The 19781-nt window shown below is 35.8% G+C and overlaps 2 protein-coding genes across 3 annotated transcripts in view; one reads left to right on the top strand and one right to left on the bottom strand.

Annotated features, from left to right (window-relative positions):
• Positions 1–5562, bottom strand: part of LOC137617249 (zinc finger and BTB domain-containing protein 24-like) — a 64087-nt gene extending 58525 nt beyond the window's left edge. Inside the window, exon 1 of one of the 2 annotated variants that reach the window (XM_068347218.1) lies at positions 5418–5562. The gene's annotated coding sequence lies outside the window, so the exon portion shown is untranslated. Of the gene's footprint in view, positions 1–5189; positions 5347–5417 lie in introns of those variants that run through there. The other variant, XM_068347219.1, reaches the window with a different exon arrangement.
• An 8647-nt stretch (positions 5563–14209) lies between these two features.
• The window catches only part of Prp39 (pre-mRNA processing factor 39), a 206124-nt gene continuing 200552 nt past the window's right edge, over positions 14210–19781 (top strand). The window contains exon 1 of the mRNA XM_068347216.1: positions 14210–14234. The gene's annotated coding sequence lies outside the window, so the exon portion shown is untranslated. The remainder of the gene's footprint in view (positions 14235–19781) is intronic.

The raw sequence follows: 19781 nt of genomic DNA, 5'->3' as shown, positions 1-19781 counted from the left end.
AAAAAGCAAAGACCTATGTTGATATTGGTGTAACTATCTGGTGCTAGTTGAGCCACACAGGATGTATCATATGTCTGGACTGTAAAACCCTAAAAAGTAGCTTTTTCTATTGTAAAAAAAAATATTTGCTTTTATATGGGCAAATGCCTTAAATTCAAACACTAACCTTTTGTACAACAATGAATTGCAATAAAAATTTGTACGATGATTTATATTACTCAATTATTAAATTACACTTTCCAATGCAGTAATGCAAGCAAATTTCTCTTAACAGTCTACAAATGTGCAGTATCTCTAACCAAATAAACCATACTAAATTAAATAATGCCTGAACTAACAAACAGGAGTCTGACAAGAGCACGAACTCCTCGAGTTTGCCCGAGATAACACTTAAGGCACTTACAGGACACAACAGTAATTGTTCCCAGTCACTTGTTACGGTACTTCCTAAAGACTCATAATCTGGAAAGAATTAACCTGGGCTCCAAAACCGCCGGATTCTGAGTCTGGAAGTACGCGTCCTTCAGATCTAACATATAATGAAGTCCCACAGCCTGACTGCCTGCCTGACCATGGCTGCGGTCTCCATCTTGAACGAAGCAGCTTGAAGGGCAAGAGGTCAATGACTGACCTTCAGCCTCCAGATGTCTTCTCTACTAGAAAGTGTCAAATGAAGAAGCCTGGAGACCCACTGAGGACATTCTGAGGAGCACCCTTCTCTAACATGGTCTGGACTTATGCCTGTAATGCAGAGCCCTTTGCGAATCCCTCTGCGAAAGACGTGGATGCCATTAGGGGACGAATCAGAGGAGGTGGAGAGCTGGTGAATGGGACGATGTACCCCTTGCGAAGGACATGGACTGTCCAGGGTAAGCCCTGTGGCGAAGCCACTGCTCCCACATGATCTGGAAGAGTGGGAGTGAGAGGGGGGCCACCACAGCAGACGCCAACCATGTTCGCTACCTCTCCGCCCACATTCTTTCTGGTTCATGCCCTGAAAGGGCTGTTTGGACGAAGATGTGTTCTTCGGGTTAACTTGTTTGGGAGTGCCTTTCGATCTTTTGTGGGCCTGTCTTCCCACAGGAGAGGCTTTCAGCGCCACAGGTACCAAAGAGGTTGCCCAAGCCATGATAGCTCATGATTAAGGGAGTCCTGGTTCACCTTCCTCCACTTCTCCGTCACTGTGTCTACTTCCTCCAGCGGATACAAAGTCAGAGACTTGATGGAGGAATTTTACAGAAAGAAAGCCTTTCTCCTCAGCGTCTGTTGCTGGAATCTATATACTGTACTACAGTGTAACGTCTCTTCAGGAACCAATTGGCCCACAGGTTCACGGCATTATGGGTCAAGAATTCCATTGTCCTTGCACCTGAGAGGATAACAATCTTGAACATTCACTGCTTCCTAGGATCAGAGAGGTCCTGAGAGGTGGCAAGGCAGCCAACCACTCTACACAAGTGGTCCATCCACAAGGCTGCCTGAAAAGACTCTTTCGCTACCTTTACCATGCTTAGTGTCTCGGCCAATGAGAACATCACTAGCTGCGAGGCTAGTCTCTCCAAGGATAGTACTTGAAACAAGGTTGAAACTGCCTGGTCTATGTCAGAGAGACTAACGATTGTTTAGAATTTCGTGGTATTTCCTCTCTCACAAATAGAAGAGGAAGGAACTCAGACAACCGGCTAACCCTTAAGGGGTCTTTTCTAGCTCCAATCTATGAATCAACTTTGCCAATAGATCCAGCTGCCAATCTAGACCATGGTAATTCTAACCAATGTCTAGAGGCACCTGGAGAGCAACAAAGCACATCAATTGTCGCATCTCTCCCACTGGGAGGGGAGCCGGGGCCTCCCCGAGTCCACTGACCAAGCGCATTAAAAAATGCACTTCCAAGAACAGTTTTTGACATGCCCTCTTATGTGTTGGGGGCTTTCATGCTTACATTAGAAGAACAGTCTAAATGTGAGCTAGGGTCACCATCAGGGTTGGCTATTGGGGAACAAGACCTACGAGAGGAAACTCTGACCTCCTGCACAAGATCTGAAATCTTCGCCACTACCTGCCTCTGAAGCTTTGGGTCCCCCAACAATTTGGAGGTCCAATTCTTCAGCACAGTTTTGGCGTTCTTCTGTTCACAGGCTCATCTGTGAATGAGGCATGAATGCCAGGGTTCACCTTTGTTTCTCCGGAAGTTGAAGACGGCTTACAAGGAACTGGCACCACTACAGAGGGTACCTCCTTGAATGAAGGAGGAATAATTTCACTCGGAGACAGAATGTGCGGCTTGACGAACAAGATCTCCAAAGCCCTATGGGTCCTTGGGTGAATTCTGTCACCGGGTGGAGGAGAAACGTGTCTTGAGCAATGCCACCTAAGGGTTCGTAGACATCCCTCAGCAAGTGGCAATGTAGACATCCCCCCACAGGTAGCATTGTAGACATCCCTCCAGAGGTAGCAATGCAGAGTTGGCCCCCTTACAGGCTTATCGTCCTCATTCTTCACCCTTCTCCAGTCTCCCCTTTGCCCCTAACGAACCAAAAAGGGCTGATTCGTTCTCCATATTAGGAAGGAAGGATTGAGAGTATGAGTCACTTCCTTTGGCTGGTTTCTGCACCTATCTAGCTGGCGTTGATGGCCTCTGTTGTCCAGAAGTGGAGGTGGACTACGGCTGCTGAAAGGAGACCACTCTACAGAAGAAAGACCTGGCTGGACTTGCACCACTTCTTGGATGTAGCCTTTATCTAAACCCCTGAGGGAGGCATTCCTCAGGTTCAACATCTCCTTCCTGCCAATCTGCCTTTGGAGCCTGGAGGGAGGTCATGGGATCCCATCTCTTTAGGACCCAGTTCACCTACTATTTGGTAGCTTGGTGGGACAGGAACTTTATGGCTCTCACTCCTGTCAATACAATGTCCCTGAGAGCTTTTTTCTTGTCCTGGGAGGTCTAGTCCTTGGTATCAGCCAGGTATCCGATCGTGCCTGACCAGTGGTTGATCCAGTAGGCGGCCTGCAGGGTCACCATGGCCGTGACCTCTATACATGACGCCTCTGAAGCAGAGAAGGAGAAGTCTGTGAGGCTCGGCATTCAGCAGTCTTACCAGGGGACAACACAGCCACTGAGGGATATAGGGGCAAGGCGTAGGAGAAGCCCCCTCCTTGCGGTAGTACTTCCTCTGCCGTACGAAAGCCAAATCAACCTTGTCCAGGACTTACAAAACCAGGAATAATCACTGAAGCTCCACACGAGGTCTGGTGGCCCGACAAAATCTATCTATTGCTGCCTTTCTCTCCCTAGGAGGAGGGCTAGGAGTGTCTCCGAGTCTGTTGACATTTCTGATGCAACTCAGCACCTGAAAAAATGTTAAATCTGACTTGTCTTCTTCCATATCAGGCTCCATAGAACCTACTTACTGGGGAAGAGCGCCACCAGATTTGTCCCTCTCTGAAACTGTACTCGGTCGGGCTCAGGATGGGTTGAAATTCAAACATGTTCGTAATAAAACAGATTACTGTATAGGTAATTATAAAACCTTAAATAGTGATACACACGGCTAGCATGAATAGCATATCCCTATACCACTTGCCAGAACAAGAAGAACTGTGATATAATATTAATTTGAGTGAAGCAAGCCTCACCAGAACAAAATCCATTTGAGGGGCGTGATATAAACTATGGGCAATTATACTTTCATAGTGACCAACATTACAATAACATAACTCAGAAGTGAACTGCTTAAAAACATTGAAATATGACCAACATAAATTTACAAGAGAGGCAACCATCTTTTTTCCTTGTCAGGAACCTGTCTTCTGACCTGAGGAGACCAAATAGAGAAATTGAGGTTGTGTGAATCAATATATAACGGTATATTGAATGAAATATACATAAAGCAATGGGACATATTCAATAGAACAGATATTACAAAAATTCTGGGCGGTTAAAAAATGTTTACGAGCTCTTTACGGATGTTTATGACTTTTAGTATCACCCCCATTTATTTTACTATATAGGATTTTGTGTTGATAACAAGTCTAAAATATAAATGAACTACTACTAGAATAATTTTAAGCTAGATAATTTCCAATCCATCAATCCATCCAACAATGATGAAATCCTCATTATACAAGTTGTCGCTAAAGTTGGCCGGCACAGTTGGTCATCGGGTTACCGGACCTGCTGCTCGTAAAGAAAACAAGAATCCTTCCGATTATCATTATCAATAATTTATTGCATCTAGAAGTATGTTGGTTAATGAACTAAGACTAATTATTCACTTAATGGTCTTCACTCCACTGTGGTTTGCAATTAAAACATTATTCTATTGATCCTTTGTTCTAGCAAGCAGTGTGTCAGCTGAGTGGGAGAGTATTTTGGCGGATAAAAATATTAGTGACCCAACCATATATACACTACCCCATCAGGCTAACTGGCATTTAAAAAGTATAAAGGAAGTTCATGAATGGCAGGGGCAAATGACAATAACATTGCCCTAGCAAGCAAGACAATGCCCTAGAGACTGACCAAATATACATATGATCAGCACCCAAGACCCCTCTCCACCCAAGCTAGGACCAAGAATGGCAATGCAATGGCTGCTGATAACTCAGTAGATAGACCTATAGGCTTCCCCAAATGCCCTATACTTAGCTCACAAAGATGGTGAGGTTGCAGCCAGCAAAGGAACTAACAAGTTTGAGCGGGAATCGAACCTCAGTCTGGTGATCACCAGGCAAGGACGTTCCAACAGGCCACCACAACCCTTTATTATTACTATTATTATTATTACTAGCCAAGCTACAACCATAGTTGGAAAAGCAAGATGCTATAAGCCAAAGGGATCCAATAGGAAAAAATAGCCCAGTAAGGAAAGGAAATAAGGAAATAAATAAATGATGAGAACAAATTAATAATAAATCATTCTAGATACAGTAACAACGTCCAAACATATGTCATATATAAGGTTTTGAATATAACTCTGATATTACGATGGACTGTGTAGGTTAACAAATTGCCTTGTGCCAAAAAAAATACCCTACAACTACACCTTCACTCAGGAAGGCTAACAGAAAACATTACAAAATAACAATAGTCTACTGCTTTGCCTGACAGAGCCCAAAGGGTAAACGCACATTTTACATTACTAATAGGAACTCAACTTGATAAACACAATAATGATGCGATATAATACCTAGAATAACGCTACAAGTACAATAAATAACTTAGGATTTCTTCCAGCCTTATATGTGATAAACTACGGTAGGCTGTGTAAGCACTTCAACACGGGGTCAGATTTGATTTCAGGGATACTTATGACTGTTTTCCTCAACTTCCCCTCTTTCAAATAATACAAAGATGATCTGATTGAGTTTAAACGTATACCGAGAAGTTGGAAAATGTGAAATAACGACTACAATACCTGTAAAATAGGAATCCGTCACATGCCAAAGAGATAGAAATGTAAACAAACACAGCTGACAACTCGTTCTATAGATATCATTGACTATCTTTTACATTGTTTTTAATAATTGCCTATTTTCGATTGAAGCATCATTTCCATTTATATATTATATATAGTTAAGATATTTATTGTATTCAAATGTGTTATCTATCAACTAGTTTTTTATTATAAGTTAATAAAGACTATTCACATTCAAGCAGCGGAATCGAACACAACCAGGTTTCACCGGCAAGAATACACGATCTTTTCTTCCGTCTTCTTCTTAGATTTTCCTTTAAATTTCGGTTTTGGTCATTCTTATAAGTAACAATTCTTGTTAACAATTGTTTCCAAACATCTAACAAGTCTTATTCAGCAATCTATTACTGTTTTATTTAGTATAGATATCTGAGAAAGTCCAAAGTCATGCACCAGGCATATCTTTATTCAACTTAGTATGTTAATGAAATCATCAGTTGATATTTATAATCCACGAGAATATTAATGATTCCGTGATATACATAGTTGGCGATGTATCAGACTTTTAGTTATTGAATGATGAGTGATTTTTCGAACGGCAGTTTTTCTTAACCATTTTTCAGGCAGTCCCTGTGGTCGTTATCTTTATTGCAAGGGTTAATGCTTACTGGTATACCCTGCCTCCTTATCCGTTAAGGGCGCTGTGCACCTACTACGCTTTTTCTGGTAGTGTACCAACTATCTTTGTGTTGGGGAGAGAACCTTCCCTTCACATCAATTTTTATGGCACTTAATATCATCATCATCATCATCATCATCATCAGCCGTTACTAATCCACTGCAGAACAAAGGCCTCATACATGTCCTTCCAATTGCGTCTGTTTATGGTCTTTTTTTTTGTGCCAGCCCACGCCCGAAAACTTCCTTAACTCGTCGATCTATCGTCTTCTCTTCATACCTCTGCTTCTATTACAATCTCTAGGGACCCATTCTGTTATTTTAATGTCTATCTATCATACTGCCCGCTATATCTCACTATCTTCATCATACCCGAAATCCCCATTGTTTTCTGGGGAAGATTATTCAAATAAAAAATACTGGAGATTGATTCCATATTTTGTTTGAAGATATATTTAGTCCTTATCCAACTTCATTTACTCATCGTGTTTCCTGGAATTTCCACATCATTGAAACGTGGTCAACAACATGCCCACTAATCATTTGCTTATTCGCGTCTATAAAAATGCATCTAATTATTATTTTTTATAACCTATGCTAGCTGGAGAAGCTGAAAGAAACCAAGCGCGTAAGGTAAACGGACTTTTTCAAAATACATTATGAATAGATGAACAGATTCGGGATAATCGGGCGAATATATATATATATATATATATACAGTATATATATATACATACACACACATATATATATATATATATACTGTATATATATATATATATATATACAGTGTATATATATACAGTATATATAATATATATATATATGTATATATATATATATATATATATGTATGTATATATATGTATATATATATCGTGATTGTTTTCTGCTTACATTTCTTTTTTTTTTTGCCTAGGATTCTGCCATGTATTACTATCAAATCACTTTTGTCTATTTCAATTAGATTTTCCTTAGATGGAACCTTTCACAGTTTTGCTTATGAACCCAGGTAATCCCAAGCTGTAGGTAGTTGTAACCAGATTAGGTTAATAATAATAATAATAATAATAATAATAATAATAATAATAATAATAATAATAATAATAATAATGCATTCAAACTTTATTTGTTTTAGCGGACGGATATTACCATATAGGACACAAACATTATTTATTACGCCGCTTCCCTTCTATTTGATTATTGCAGGACATAACTTGAATTGTTTCGTAAACACCCGTGCAAATGACTTTGGAAGGCATTTAAATTAACAAATGCTTGTGAAAAGAGGTCAAGGTCACTATTTATTAAGGATAATAATAATGAACCCCACACGATAAAAAGTTTCAACAAGCTTTGGAGGGTATTCAAATTGACAAATGACTGTAAGAAAAGACCAAGGTCATTATTTTTTCAGGGATAATAATAATGAACCCCACTGGATAAAAAGTTTCATCAAATTCGGAAAAAACACATGTTAACCCTTAAATGATCATATGTAACATATAGAAAAAAGTCAATATGAATAATTGTCCTTACCCTAAGGAACCCACCTCCCCATTTTTACTGAAATTGAATAAATAAAAGGGTCTTATTTGAATTTCCCTGTGACCTTGCTAAATAAGAACAAGATCAGAAATAACTTTAGACAATTAATCGTCAGCCTCCAACGCACTTGTCCTCCAAATTTCATGGAAGTTATGAAAGAAATATTAATCTATAAATCAACGTGTAACTTAGTCGAGGATTAAGATTTCCAATTGATATAAGATAATGACTTGAGGATGTATGTTAGAAAGTTTTATGTTTGTCTTTGATTGGTGATAGTGAAAAATAGCTGCAAAAAAAAAAAAAAATAGGTTGGAAGTGTTTGCAAGATCATATTGAGGTTTAATATAACTGACACTGATGTTAAACTTAACCTTCTTTGGTGAGTAAATGAAAACCAAACTGATGGAACAATGGTCATTAAAATGTTTGATGCATGAAAATAATTTTCCATAAATGGAATTAGGAGTAAATATCATGGATAATGGTTGGATGAGAAAAAAAAGGAGTCACAGAATAGGTGAAGCAAGAAAGATAGCAGGGTGTGAGCAGAAGATTGATAATAAACTTGAATCTCACATGAAGTTTGTAAATGTACAAAGGGACTGTTCAGCTAATTCTTCTTTAAGGATTTTATTTTTAAAGTGGATGTTGAATGTGCGTGAAAAATCGGATGTAGAAGATTTGGACATGAATTGTTTGTTTATCATTAGAGTTTAAGAACAATTTAAAGGGTAAGAAACATGAAATTCTCATGAGAGTGGTGTAGGCCTAATGGTAAGAATAAATGAATGAATAGATCGGAGTATTTTGAGATGGCTTGATTACGTGGGAAGATTGAATGAAATTAGTGTAGTGAACATAATGTACAATTCCGAAGTGTTAGTAGGTATATGGAAAGGAAGATCTAGAAAGGATCGGATTCATGTTGTAAAAGAGACACTCTAAAAAAAGGAACTGAATATTCAAGGATTCCCTTGCCACTCATTTGCATATATCCTGCTACTTTTCATATCCTATTCCCAGACTTACCTCTTCTCCTATTAGTTTTTGGGAGAAGAAGGTCTAGAAAGGATCAGATTCATATTGTAAAAGAGACACTGGAAAAGAACGAACTGAATATTCAAGAAGCCCCTTGCCACTCATTTGCATATACCCTGCTACGTTTCATGATATCCTATTCCCAAACTTACCTCTTCTCCCATCTTTCTATCATCTGTTATATTTACTCTTCTTCACATTTACTTTGAATTTTTTCTTCTTGTAAACACTTTCAAAATATTTTTACCAGCCTCTGAAGTTTCTCTCCACTGTCCCCAGTCAGACAGCGTTATCTGCAAACATCCACTCTTGTATCATATTCAGTTTCAAATCAAACATGTCACTCTCCTTCCTACAAATTCTGATATATTTCACTTCCATGAAAATAACTCCTATTTCCTCTCAACAATAGGACACCTTTATCATACATTCTTAACACTCCCTTCATCAATTATATCAAAACATTTTTTTTCATGTCTGTATACGTCACATACATTCTTATTCATTTCTAAACGTCTCACATAACCGTTTCTCCATACATCTCTTCCTTGTTTAAACCACCACTGTTCCTCCTTAGTCAGTCCCTCTATCACCCACCTTAATTTTCTCATCACTACTCTTCTTCTTCTTCTTTGTCTGTATCTTTTCTCACTTCTATGTGGGGTCGATGTTTCTGGCCAGCGTTTTCCATCTACCTCTGTCCCATACTTCATCACCGGTTAATCCCTTTGATCGAAGGTCATCCTTGATACAGTCCATTCACCTTCGCTTTGAATTTTCTCATCACTACATATTTTCATTTCCTTTTTATACCTTACTAAACCCTCAAATATTCTAAACACTCCCTTCAGTCCAAAGTTTATTTACACTCTCCGTTTATGCTCCTCTCACACCATTCTCCAACTCGTTTTTTATAGTCTTTTTCAATAAGTCATAACCTTTTTATACTATATCCTGTTTTCTAGTGGCTTTCTGCTATATCTCAGAAGTGAAGATACATTTACTTTTTATCATGTGCATGAAAGTGGTTTATAGATATGAGTTTGATGTTAAAAACGTTAACAAGATCGTGAATAAAGACGATAATATCTTCTAAGTAAACTATTTCCTCTTATATTATTGAATAACTATATAGTGATTTCTCTCAAACCCATTAATGTGACTGTATTGCAAATCAATATAAACTAGTAATCAGTAGAAGGCTTCTTGGAGAACAAATGAAATATTATTCATCTCCAACACTATCATTCAGTTAATTCTTTATGCATGTTGAATAATATATATATATATATATATATATATATATATATATATATATATATATATATATATATATATATATATATGTGTGTGTGTGTGTGTGTGTGTGTGTGTGTGTGTGTGTGTTATAATTCTGACCACCCTTTGCATTTGGATCTTCCCAGACTGTACTAGCCTGTACGTAGTACTAGGAATGTTGTTCATAGTTCTACCAGCCTTGCCTTCTCCACCATAAGACTCAATACTACTCAGTATTCTAAAAGTTTTATTCTAGCTATGAGTAGATTGTGGAATTATCTTCTTAATCAGACAATTGAATCATGGAACTTCAATTCAAACTGGCAGCGAATGTTTTTCTATGCATAAGTTTGTTTTCATTGTTTAGATATGACATATCTCTTTTAACATTATTACTGATCTTAAGATAGTTTTTATTCATCCCATTTCTATATAGCTTATTTATTTCCTTATTTTCTTCCCTTGCCGGGCTATTCTTCCCTCTAGCATCCTGCTTTTCAAACTTAGGTTGTAGCTTAGCTAATAATAATAATAATGTAAAAATACTACTACTACTACTACTACTACTACTACTACTACCAATAATAATAATAATAATAATAATAATAATAATAATAATAATAATAATAATAATAATAATAATAATAATAATAATAATAATGTTATGTGGATGTGCTGTGTGTTGCTATATTTCGAACATCATCCTAGTCGGACTCGCCAGCGCCGACCGCCGTACGCTATCTTACTGTATCACTACTTGGTTACCCTGTTAAATTTACTTATATAGTTTTATAGTGTCCTTGTGAAATATATCTTGTCATTTTTGTGAAACGTGGTGGAATAATTTCGCTGACCAGTGACCCAGTGTTGACGCAGGAATCGTAAGAACTGTGTAAGTTATTCAAGTAAATTTATCCTTGTACTGTATTTGGTTAGGTTTCCAGAAATGTCAATTTTTCATCGAGGCAGACTAAAGGGAAAAGGCGAAAACTCTCTTGATATAAACACTTTCTGACCTCTACTCATTTCTTTATGTTTTGTAATCCTAATCAGTCATATTCATGCACTACATTTTCAGGTTTCCTTAGCCATTGAGATATATGTTCACCATCATGTGTGGTTAGTTTACATTCGTGATGTTTTATGTATTGCCAGACACCATAGACCTATAGTGGGCTTGTAGGTCGTGTAATAGTACAGATATGCTAGGCTAGTTTTTCAGTAGATCTTTTTGAATCTTGGATCCCTCTCTTGTTCATCCACTGACGTTTTTGATAGCATAGCCCAGGTTTAGATATAACTTGTTAAATTTATATCTGGAGAGATGAATCTTGAAAGAGCCGATGTAGGCCTACTCTAAATCTATGGCCTTTTCCTCGTTTATAGATACTTGAATTTTTGCCAGAAAATTCCTGTTGTACTGTGTACATCAAAGTACAAGTTCGCCTATGAAAATTATAAAATATTTCCATAAGTGTGATCGGTGATTGTTAGCCTGTTCAATGTCATACAGGCCTATTGAGATGCAGTCCATATCTTGCCACGGTTGCGTGATTTAGACTGATTTAAATTCGTTTTCAAGGTATGCCAGTGTTGAGCTACATCTGTTCTTTTAGGAATTAAATAAAAGGATAATACAAACTAAATTCACTGATGCATCCTAACCTAACGTAAGGTGCCATGTCGTACACGATTGGGGATATTCGTCTAATGAGCTCCAACCTAACCTGACATAGGGCACCATACATCAAAGAGAAATCTTATTTGTCCATATACATTATTGTTTTTTTTTTTTTTTTAAGTAACACATGAATTCCATCCATCTTAAATGGTAGCTAAAAGAAGTCTTATAAATTATGATAAATGTAGATGACATTACTTGTGCAACTAAGCTACCTACTTAATCATAATTTTTTAACGCAAAGGCAGAGAATTATAATAAATCTCTCATCATCATGGTTTTATATTTAATGGTTAAAATTCATTCATCATTTCTTTCATAAAAGTTGTTCGATAAGATTAATTTTATGGCTTAGGGGACAAAATAATGCGTCTGATGTTTGGTCAAGGTTGCATAGATTTCAAATGAAGTTAATGGTATTATGTTGCAGGACTGGAAAGCTAGTAATAAATGATAAGCTTTTATAGAATATTTAAAGACACAAAAGCATTGTCTGAGTGCTGTAAATTCAAGTCAGTTTATCATTGAGAAACTTGTGTTGTAACAGTTAATTGTCCTATGGTTCCAACTAATAGTAAGATATATGTACTGAGTCATTACCTTGGTTTCATTATACAGTACTTGATTTATAGTAACATATCATTATATACATTTATATATATATATATATATATATATACCTATATCTATATTATTATTTTTATTGTTATTATTATTATTATTATTATTATTATTACTTACTTACTTACTAAGCTACAACCCTAGTTGGAAAAGCAGAATGCTATAAGCCCAGGGGCTCCAACATGGAAAATAGCTCAGTGAGGATAGGAAACGAGGAAAAATAAAATCTTTTAAGAGGAGTAACAACAATAAAATAAATATTTACTATATAAACTATACAAACTCTTACAAAACAAGAGGAAGAGAAATAGGATAGAATAGTGTGTCCGAATGTACCTTCAAGCAAGAGAACTCTAACCCAAGACAGTGGAAGACCATGGTACAGAGGCTATGACACTACCCAAGACTAAAGAACAGTGGTTTGATTTTGGAGTGTCCTTCTCCAAGAAGAGCTGCTTACCAAAGCTAACGAGTCTCTCCTACCCTTACCAAGAGGAAAGTGGCCACTGAAAAATTACAGTGCAGTAATTAACATCTTGAGAGAAAAAGAATTGGTTGTAATCTCAGTGTTGTCAGGTGTATGAGGACAGAGGAGAATATGTAAAGAATAGGCCATACTATTCGGTGTGTGTGTAGGCAAAGGGAAAATGAACCGTAAGTAGATAGAAGGATCTAATGTAGTACATTCTGGCCAGTCAAAAGACCCCATATATATATATATATATATATACAGTGGTACCTTGTCATACCGGTTTAATCCACTGCAGGTCCAATCAAGCAACCCAAAGTGCTTATAAACCAAAAAAATTTTATCCATAAAATATAAAGGGAATTCACCGGATGCCTTCCACACGTTTATAAATACACATACCGTATACAGTACACCCATTTTTAAAGGTTTGTAATGTTATTAGAATTAGAAATTACAATCCCTAACATTAGGAATTAATACATAATAATAATTCACAATAAAGAATAGAAATATTGGCAAATTAACTTGCACTTTACCTATGAGGAGAGTTATGGTTGGCGTGAGGGAGATATGAGAGGAGGAGGAGAGTAATTGCTTGAAGGGAGAATCTCCCTCCATGAGAATTTCACGTAAAATATGGGGAGTTCTCTCTCTTGAACAGCATACATTATCACTTAACTGAATCACTTAATTTACTCTTTATAGATGCATGATCATTTTTTTTTTGCACCTACATTAAATTTTGATAAGGAACCTATGTAGAGATGACGGCTTTTCCCTGTTCTTTAAAATTGCATGAAAATTGGTTGAAAATTATATGAACACATTGTGAACACTGTATGTGTGCCATATGGGAACCACTTGACTGATTTTTTACTAGTTTCATTAGTACTTGTCAATAAAAAAGTGCACATACAGAGGGAAATTTTTGCTTGGAGACTAATACATTTTTTCCTTGGATCAAAAAAAAATATAGACAATAAAGTATAGAGTAATTATTTTTTTTTCTAAAATTAAAAAAAAAATGCTATGCAGTCCAAAATGAATGAGTGTTATTTTCCTAGACATCGTATAATTTTTTGCCTATCATGTTTCACATCTATGAATGTTAATATATTCTATTTTATTTATCTAATCTAATTTGAGAAGGCACTAAAAGTGAGACAGTCAATCGTATCAGCAATTGATTAGATAAGTGTTTTAGTATCCTTTTCAGGGCATTGTAATCCAGTGCGTTTAACATTATGCGTCAGACTTTCATAATTGGAATAAATTAAGTCCTTAATGTTTGAAATTATGAAAGGGAGAAAATAAAGTATTGTAATGTGTTAAGCCTATTGTTGTAAGTGCCAATTGTTATTTAGTGTTAAGGCAAATAGTATATTTCGCTGAGTAATTTTTAAAATTATTATTACTAATTTTTTTTTTTTTTTGACAGGGATGGATCAAGTCTCGGAACACTGACGGTGAGAGTGAACGCTACGGTCCGGATCCCAAGGTAAGGAAGCTGCAACTTGAGGAAAATCGTACACAAAAGTGCACACGATAGGAAACCACCAACCTTTGAAAATATGCACTCGTCTGTACAATGAAAAGATATTACAGTTTTTTCCCAAATGTTTGCTGACGTCTCTGAACGTAAATCCCGCAGCTCTCGCATTGCATGGTTCAGTAACTTCTTTCTTTACGCACAGCTTCTGTAACCAAAATCCTCTTCTTGAATATGGTCTTCTTAATGGTAAGGTTTAGTCGATCAGTATTTTAGGTATTTTAGCTGAATTTCATTTCTCAAATCTATACCATGTTTTACCCATGTATTTCCTTTCGTCCTACTTGCTCTTCACCAACTCAGTGGAACTGCTGTGTCTAACTCACCCCCAGTACTTACTTTACCTACTTTAGGGGCTACTTTCCTGGTCCTATCACACTACAAGACCTATAGAATCCCTTTGTCGTGTACATTCTTAGGTATTTTGCGTACTACACGACGTAGTTTGAGTTTATTGTTAAATCCGGTGCTGAATGTACTCCCTTGCCCTCGTGTTGTGCTATATGCCCCAAATACCATGAATTAATAAATTCCAGGGCTTCGACTTTACCCTTCATTTTGTGTTTTATTCAGTTCTGGGCTCAGAAAAGGCATCTTATTGTCCGCCATATAGGTCTAGAGGGGAAATATCCTAACGAAAACTCGCCTTAGTTTTTCTGTCTCTTTTTCAAAGATTAGCCGCTCACATCTGCTCTTAAAGCATGCTGCGAATGTATAAACCCAAGTATAATCCACATACCTCTACATCGTTTCCCTAGACCTTAGAATAAGGCTATATAGGTTTTATCTGTTTGCGAAGTTAGTAAGGTTCAAAGAGGAAAAAAAAGAGTCAATACAATCTAGTGGAAAAAGGTTAGCTTTGATATGTTTTGAAAAGCAAGTTTTGAGGCGGGTTGGTCATGCGGAAAGCAAAGAGAAATGATGAATTATGTTAGCACTTGTTGAAAGAAGATCGAGGTAGGGAATGTAGGGTTTATTATATGGGGATATAGGGATGTCGGAGACTTTTGAGCTAAGGAAAGAAAGGCTGGTCTCTTCCACATACTGTTAATGTAGAAGCGTTTTATATATATATATATATATATATGTGTGTGTGTGTGTGTGTGTGTGTGTTATATAAGTAATAGTGTTGCAGTTCTTCATATTGGTTTAACCAGGGTTGTGTTTCAGTTAGGACCCACTACAGACCTGTTTGGCACATGTAATTTTAGAGTATACCCTTCGCCTTTGTAAAAGAAAATGTTCGCTAGCATTGTTTTATCAGTAACTATAGAAAAACATAGGATTTAGTGATATAACCGAAATGACAATTTTAAAGTACAGTATCATAATGGGATAGAAAGTCTTATAGTCATTTATATAAATCGTGCCACATTTAATGGAGATTTTTATGTGATTTCTTTATTGACGAGTGATGATTAAGTTGGTGTTGAAGGTTTTTTTTTCTTATAATTAGCTCTGCTTTTTGTAGCTACGTTGACCAAAAATTGGCCTGTTGGCCTATATATATATATATATATATATATATATTTCATTTTAATCAATGAGAAATTGGAATACGTTAACATATGAGCAATACATAACATTTAAGAATAGAGAATCTTGGGAAAAAATCAACTTGCCATCAATTCAGATTAGATGAGGATTCTTTAATAAATGTTTTCTAGATATTAATTGTAGATATAAGGTTGCTTGCTTTTATACCCAGTGAATGAATTAAGGAAAGCAATATTTTAAATTTGAATTGGTAGCCCATGATCTTTCCTTTTATGTGAGAGAGAGAGAGAGAGAGAGAGAGAGAGAGAGAGAGAGAGAGAAAAAAAAGCTTTGTCTCATTCATGCTTCCAAGGAAACAGCACGGATTATCATCGCAAGAGGCACTCAATTTAGCCAACGTGACGTGACAGGTCTGTAGTAAAAGGTTTCCATTATCTGATACTGGCGCACTTAATTCTCCCTCTGACTTCTTACTTCTTTCGCTCAATTTCTTATTTATCTCGTATTTGATCTTACTTTCCCTTTCTTTCATGTAGTTTTTTTTTTCTTTTTTTTTTCTTTTTTAGAGGCCCGTCGTCTCGTCTCCTAAATCGACAATTTAAAGGTTTTTCTGGATCTTCATAGAAATATTTGTTTTTGTTGTTGTTTTCCTCAAATATTGTTACTCTCGACAATTTCAAATCCATATTTGTTTCTTTACTGTGGAAATGTCTTTGAATTTAAACTATGAGATAAGATTAAGAATTATTAGGAGAAGATTAAGAATTATTGAGAGAAGATTAAGAAATATTGAGAGAAGATTAAGAATTATTGAGAGAAGAATAAGAATTATTGAGAAGATTAAGAATTATTTAGAGAAAATTAAGAATTATTGAGAGAAGAATTAGGTAGTAGGTTGGCCAGGGCACCAGCCACCCGTTGAGATACTACAATTCTTCTTACTGCACTGTAATTGTTCAGTGGCCACTTTCCTCTTTGTAAGGGTAGAAGAGACTTTAGCTATGGTAAGCAGCTCTTCTAGGAGGACACTCCAAAATCAAACCATTGTTCACTAATCTTCGGTAGTGCCATAGCCTCTGTACTATGGTCTTCCACTGTCCTGGGTTAGAGTTCTCTTGCTTGAGGGTACACTCGGGCACACTGTTCTATATTATATCTTATTTCTCTTCCTCTTGTTTTTTTAAAGTTTTTATAGTTTATAAAGTGATATTTATTTTAATATTGTTGCTCTTCATAAAATATTTTATTTTTCCTTGTTCCTTTTCCTCACTGGGCTATTTTCCCTGTTGGAGCCTCTGGGCTTATAGCATCCTCCTTTTCCAACTAGGGTTGTAGCTTAGCAAGTAATACTAATACTAATAAGAATTATTGAGAGAAGATTAAGAATTATTGAGAGAAGATTTAGAAGTATTAGGAGAAGATTGAGAATTATTGAGAGAAGATTAAGAATGATTGAAGAAGGTTAATAATTATTTAGAGAAGAACTATGGATCAAAGTAGTGTTAGTCTTTTGGGAATGTTGAGTTAATAGTTCGAAAATGATAATGTATAGATAAATAAATCGACCAATTGATGGGTAAAGATCGAGATATTCTCTTGTTTGTGTGAGATAGGCAGAGGGAAGAGTTGTAAATTTGATATATTAACCCTTTTACCCCCAATGGACATACTGGTACGTTTCACAAAACTCATCCCTTTACCTCCAAGGACGTACCGGTACGTCCTTGCAAAAAAAAAGTTTTTTTTTTTTTTTTTTTTTTTTTTTTTTTTAACATATTTTTGATAACTTTATGAGAAACTTCAGGCATTTTCCAAAATAATGAGACCAACCTGACCTCTCTTTGACGAAAATTAATGCTGTTAGAGCAATCTAAAAAAATATATTTCAAAATGTGCTTGAAAAAAAAAGTCTGGGGGTTAAGGGTTGGAAAGTTCCAAATAGCATTGGGGGTAAAAGGGTTATAAGTGGACATTTCATGTAACAATTAAAAGCAGTTCAGAAAAAAGATAAACCTTGACAGCCCATGCATTATACTTATATACACAGTCATCTTAAAGTCAAATTATTTGCTTTATGACATCAAAGTATGTGATTGCATGTCTGAATGGCCATCTACAGTGTTAAAATTTTGCAGTAAAAAACGGTAAAAATCCTGGAATAAATGTTGCCAGGCATTTACCGTTTTAAAAAGCAAATATATTGGCGTAGAGTGATTACGGTCACCAGCCGTAAAAGATAACAACAAAATAGGGTAAAAATTACGGTCGCCTGTATTTTACTGAAATATGGCTTAAAACTGTATATATATATATATATATATATATATATATATTTTTTTTTTTTACGGAGAATTTCCCATTAAATTCGTTTTCTTTTTATAACAGTACATATAACGTGAGATAAAAGACCTTGTCAAATGGACCTCAAACACCAAGAGATTATGTATCCGGACAATTTCTTGGAAGCAAATTTTCTGCAACAGTTATTCGAAAAGTAATTGTTCGAATCAACAGCTGTTTTAGTTAACAATTGTTCGAACTGCCTTATATAATCACTAGTGTCTGAGGAGATTTAAAAGAAAAAATGGACACGATTTTATTGTAGATTATAGTGTCTAGTATTAAACCTTTAAGAATTACGTTTTTGTTGATTTGATGAGATTTTCTAAAAGAAAACGTCTGCTAGTTTACAAATTGAAGTTATATGAACCGGCGCGCAAATAATCATTGGTATTCTGATACTCAAAGAATTCTTTATATCTTGGTGCTTTGTAGAATGTTCGTCTTTTGTTTTTAATGACAACACTTATTTTCTCTATTTTACTTGTGCAGTACGTGGTGTCTTTGTTAATTTAATTTTCTCTATTTTCTCTTATTGAAAATCACTATATATAAATTTTCTTTTACTATTATTTCTTCTCTAGGGAGCTTGCTTCGAGAAAGAGTAAAAATTTGCTGTTGTTCGACCGAAATGGAACTTCATATCTAATAGAAATATCAATAATAGTAATAAGAATAAACCAACATATAATATTCTCATGAAAATTACCTTGTTTAATGTATATTGAATGAAGACTGATACATCAACGTTGCAGCGTAAATTATTTCTTACACAGGAATCAATGACCCCCAACACGATCTGTCAATCAAACGTTTTCTATGCTTAACAGTTCGGGAAAATGTGTTTTGTATGTATTAGAAATAAGGTCCCTTAGTTTTTGTTTATACATTCGTAAGTTACTGAAATATCATAAGCAGAAAAATGCTAGATTAAATTCTCTCTCTCTCTCTCTCTCTCTCTCTCTCTCTCTCTCTCTCTCTCTCTTGCTGTCCGACCTCTTTTACTTCATACTGCAACTTCAGGATTGCCCCCATATGGACTTCCAGGCTCCAGGTCTGGTACTGATGGTCCAAATTTATGTCCGAAAAATCTTTTTTTTTTTTTTTTTTTCTGATTTACTTTCTAAATTTCCTGGACCTTCTTCCTATTTGAGTTGGTAGTTGAATGCCTCTTATATATGAATGCTACTAATTATTATTATTATTATTGTTGTTGTTGTTGTTGTTGTTGTTGTTGTTGTTGTTGTCGCTGTTAATGATGTTTTAGCAAATTCATTTGTATGGAAAATCCAAAAAATAAAATTTTGCGTTAAAACAGAATAGATATAAATAGATTTAAAATAACTGACACAAAATCCAATGTAAAGTTTAGCAAAAAAAAAAAAAAAAAAAAAAAAATCTTTTGTAATTTCTCTGTAGAATTCATAGTGAATTATGACACATGCAAGTAGATAGATTTTGACATGCCATCATGTGGAAAGAAAATGATTGCCCTTCCAAATGCAACAAGAGGGGCACTCGGTAGAGCGCAGACCTCCGCCGCTATAGCTTATTTCTCGACCTTGACATTTGCCCTTAACATATATTAATTGGTGTGGATTTTCATACACTCAACTATGAACCAAGATGGAATGTGACAACGATATCCAAACTTATGGC

Source organism: Palaemon carinicauda, chromosome 23 (assembly GCF_036898095.1).
Source record: "Palaemon carinicauda isolate YSFRI2023 chromosome 23, ASM3689809v2, whole genome shotgun sequence".
Classification (NCBI taxonomy): Eukaryota; Metazoa; Arthropoda; class Malacostraca; order Decapoda; family Palaemonidae; genus Palaemon; species Palaemon carinicauda.
The sequence above is the reverse complement of the archived record's forward strand: the minus strand, read 5'-3'. Positions and strand labels throughout refer to the sequence as shown.